This window comes from Ranitomeya variabilis, chromosome 2 (assembly GCF_051348905.1).
Source record: "Ranitomeya variabilis isolate aRanVar5 chromosome 2, aRanVar5.hap1, whole genome shotgun sequence".
Taxonomy (NCBI): domain Eukaryota; kingdom Metazoa; phylum Chordata; class Amphibia; order Anura; family Dendrobatidae; genus Ranitomeya; species Ranitomeya variabilis.
The window spans coordinates 126,536,071-126,541,203 of NC_135233.1; positions in this window are offsets into that span (position 1 = coordinate 126,536,071).

A 5,133-nucleotide genomic window follows, 5' to 3' on the forward strand; every position below is an offset into this window, starting at 1 on the left:
TCTCTATACGGTGCTCGCACAAGGTACTGGCTTTGACCTTCTCCATTACTGTCTGTTTTCTGCTGATGTAATGTTTAACCTGTGTGACTAAGTGATGTCACTACTCTCACTCTCATATCTATAGTGGATGCATATTACAGTTAGGTCCATATATATTTGGACAGAGACAACATTTTTCTAATTTTGGTTATAGACATTACCACAATGAATTTTAAACAAAACAATTCAGATGCAGTTGAAGTTCAGACTTTCAGCTTTCATTTGAGGGTATCCACATTAAAATTGGATGAAGGCTTTAGGAGTTTCAGCTCTTTAACATGTGCCACCCTGTTTTTAAAGGGACCAAAAGTAATTGGAGAATTGACTCCAAGGCTATTTCATGGACAGGTGTGGGCAGTCCCTTCGTTATGTCATTCTCAATTAAGCAGATAAAAGGCCTAGAGTTGATTTGACGTGTGGTGCTTGCATTTGGAAGGCTTTGCTGTGAAGTAAACATGTGGTCAAAGGAGCTCTCCATGCAGGTGAAACAAGCCTTCCTTAAGCTGCGAAAACAGAAAAAAACACATCCGAGAAATTGCTACAATATTAGGAGTGGCAAAATCTACAGTTTGGTCCATCGTGAGAAAGAAAGAAAGCACTGGTGAACTCATTAATGCAAAAAGACCTGGGCGCCCACGGAAGACAACAGTGGTGGATGATCGCAGAATAATCTCCATGGTGAAGAGAAACCCCTTCACAACAGCCAACCCAGTGACCAACACTCTCCAGGAGGTAGGCGTATCAATATCCAAATCTACCATAAAGAGAAGACTGCATGAAAGAAAATACAGAGGGTTCGCTGCATGGTGCAAGCCACTCATAAGCATCAAGAATAAGAAGGCGAGACTGGACTTTGCTAAAAAACATCTAAAAAAGCCAGCACAGTTCTGGAAGAAGATTCTTTGGACAGATGAAACCAAGATCAACCTCTACCAGAATGATGGAAAGAGAAAAGTATGGGGAAGGTGTGGTACAGCTCATGATCCAAAGCATACCACATCATCTGTGAAACACGGCAGAGGCAGTGTGATGGCTTGGGCATGCATGGCTGCCAGTGGCACTGGGTCACTAGTGTTTATTGATGATGTGACACAGGACAGAAGCAGCCGAATGAATTCTGAGGTATTCAGAGCCATACTGTGTGCTCAGATCCAGCGAAATGCAGCAAAACTGATTGGTCGTCGTTTCATACTACAGATGGGCAATGATCCAAAACCTAAGGCCAAAGCAACCCAGGAGTTTATTAAAGCAAAGAAGTGGAATATTCCTGAATGGCCAAGTCAGTCACCTGATCTCAACTCAATTGAGCATGCATTTCACTTGTTAAAGACGAAACTTCAGACAGAAAGGCCCACAAACAAACAGCAACTGAAAACCACCGCAGTGAAGGCCTGGCAGAGCATCAAAAAGGTGGAAACACAGAGCCTGGTGATGTCCATGAGTTCAAGACTTCAGGCAGTCATTGCCAACAAAGTGTTTTCAGCCAAGCACTGAAAATGAACATTTTATTTAAAATTATTGAATCTGTCCAATTACTTTTGATCCCTTTAAAAACAGGGTCGCACATGTTAAGGAGCTGAAACTCCTAAACCCTTCATCCAATTTTAATGTGGATACCCTCAAATGAAAGCTGAAAGTCTGAACTTCAACTGCATCTGAATTGTTTTGTTTAAAATTCATTGTGGTAATGTCTATAACCAAAATTAGAAAAATGTTGTCTCTGTCCAAATATATATGGACCTAACTGTATGTCTGTGAATATGATATAATGTACAAATTCTGGTAGTTTTCGTGTTGGCATTAATCTTATAAGCCCAAGAGAAGGGCCTTCCTCCAGCCATGGTTCCCTAGAGGATTCATCCACAGGGGGTTTTCCTCTCCTGAGTGCTGAAGGATGATTCTTCGTGAGTCGGAGGTTTCCTATTTTCAGTGTCTTTTCCATAGTAATTGGCTAATTCTAAATTTCAGACACTGAATGAAATAATAATGTGATTTGGAATAAAATTCGGTGTAACATCCAATGAAAGTATTTTGTGCGTTTCTTTAACAATCTTGGGGCGGTGGGATTTTCTTGGAAATCAGGATCCAACATTTAAGACCTAGCTATGAAGCCAGATATGGAGTTGAGTAAGGCTGGAGTCACACATGCGTGTTTTACGTACGTAAGTGCGCAAAAACTACGTACGTAAAACTCGCATTACATACAGCACAATGCTTCTCAATGGGGCTGCTCCTATTAGCCGTATATTACGGCCGTACAAAATCGCAGCATGCTGCGTTTGTCAGCGTATTGCGCAAATAATACGCCAATGAAAGTCTATGGGGGCGAGAAAAATACGGATTCCACACGGACCTGCAGTGTGACTTGCGAGAAATACGCCGCGCTGTTAGTGAAAAGTCGGTAATTCAATTGCCGGCTTTTCATTTCTCCTGCACAAACCCGACAGGATATGAGACATGGTTTACATACAGTAAACCATCTCATATCCCCTTTTTTTTGCATATTCCACACTACTAATGTTAGTAGTGTGTATGTGCAAAATTTCAGCGCTGTAGCTGCTGAAATAAAGGGTTAAATGGCGGAAAAAATTGGCGTGGGCTCCCGCGCAATTTTCTCCGCCAGAGTGGTAAAGCCAGTGACTGAGGGCAGATATTAATAGCCAGGAGAGGGTCCATGGTTATTGGCCCCCCCGTGGCTAAAAACATCTGCCCCCAGCCACCCCAGAAAAGGCACATCTGGAAGATGCGCCTATTCTGGCACTTGGCCACTCTCTTCCCACTCCCTGTAGCGGTGGGATATGGGGTAATGAAGGGTTAATGCCACCTTGCTATTGGAAGGTGACATTAAGCCAGATTAATAATGGAGAGGCGTCAATTATGTCACCTATCCATTATTAATCCAATTGTTGGAAAGGGTTAAAACACACACACACACATGATTTAAAAGTAGTTTAATGAAATAAACACAGCGGTTGTTGTAATAATTTATTGTTCTCTCAATCCATCAGGAACACCCTCACTTGGAAAAATAATAAACGCACAAGATACATACCTTCTGGTGAACCGTCTCGTCCCACGAAGTAATCCATCTGAAGGGGTTAACTAATATTACAGGCAGGAGCCCTGCTAATGCAGCTGTGCTCGTGCCTGTAATCCCCGGCGAATGAATGAAATGTAGGTCATTGACCTACATTTCCTTCAGTCGCGGTGATGCGCCCCCTGGTGGATGTCCTCATATGACCTGGAGCGTGGGAAAAAGTTCCCAGGCTGCAGTTCATGAGAACATCCACCAGAGGGTGCCTCACCGCGACTCAATGTAAGTACAGATCCTGCTTTCCTTTCAGCACCCGGGGATTACAGGCACGAGCGAGTGGTTTATCGCAGCTCTGCCTGTAATATTAGTTAACCCGTTCAGATGGATTACTTCGTGGGACGAGACGGTTCACCAGAAGGTATGTATCTTGTGCGTTTATTATTTTTCCAAGCGAGGGTGTTCCTGATGGATTGAGAGAACAATAAATTATTACAACAACCGCTGTTTATTTCATTAAAATACTTTTAAATCATGTGTGTGTGTGTTTTAACCCTTTCCAACAATTGGATTAATAATGGATAGGTGACATAATTGACGCCTCTCCATTATTAATCTGGCTTAATGTCACCTTCCAATAGCAAGGTGGCATTAACCCTTCATTACCCCATATCCCACCGCTACAGGGAGTGGGAAGAGAGTGGCCAAGTGCCAGAATAGGCGCATCTTCCAGATGTGCCTTTTCTGGGGTGGCTGGGGGCAGATGTTTTTAGCCACGGGGGGGCCAATAACCATGGACCCTCTCCTGGCTATTAATATCTGCCCTCAGTCACTGGCTTTACCATTCTGGCGGAGAAAATTGCGCGGGAGCCCACGCCAATTTTTTCTGCCATTTAACCCTTTATTTCAGCAGCTACAGCGCTGAAATTTTGCACATACACACTACTAACATTAGTAGTGTGGAATATGCAAAAAAAAAGGGGATATGAGATGGTTTACTGTATGTAAACCATGTCTCATATCCTGTCGGGTTTGTGCAGGAGAAATGAAAAGCCGGCAATTGAATTACCGGCTGTTCACAGATATCGCGCTGAATGAAATCTAAATACAGAATATATATATATGTGTCTCAATGACATATATATATATATATATATATATATATATATATATACATACTGTATATATGTTTTCCCGAACATTTGAGCACATAAATCCATTAGATGTCGGTTTTGCAAGCCTGCGCGAAAATCTCGCAGTACGGATGTCATACGGATTACATACGGAGGATGCCATGCGCAAAATACGCTGACACACCCTGCCTACGGATCACTATTTTGGGAACATTTCTCCGTATTACGGCCGTAGTACGGACGTATAATATGTGGCGTATTGTCTTACGCCATGTGTGACTCCAGCCTAAGGGGGCAGAACTATACTATATTTCTAATGGGAGGTATTTGCTAATATTAGCATTACACCTACATCAGCGTTGGACTGGAGTACCTTGGCCCCACCAGAGAAAAATCATTCTCAGGGCCCACCATGCAGTTATGTAAAAATACCACAAAGGAGAGCTGACAGACCCTCTATATACCACACCACAGAGTAGAGCTGACAGATCCTCTATATACTGCACCACACACACCCCAGCAGAATATTTGCTTTCTTGGCCTTTTTTCAGAGATCTTATCTGCCAAGATCTCCATCTGCGCATGCGCCTCCCCCGGCAGCTATTTTCCCCATAGTCCAGTGCATCAGAAACCATGCAAGTGCGGGGGCTCTGGGCTTTCACAAAATGCCAGCAGAGCCCCCGCAGCACCGAACACCAGCAGCGGCGCGCTGCCCATCCAAATACCCCCTCATCCCAGCAACGCTACACTCTTGCATCCTCCATCAGCGACCTTGGGACCCCGCTTCACTGCAGCCACCACCCCCCGGTAAGCAAAAAGACACATGGATTATAAGAAGCACCACCATTTTATCGAAAGTTTTTTTTCCCGATTTTTCTCAATTTCTGGTGCATCTTATAATCCACAAAATACGGTAACACTGTCCGAGGC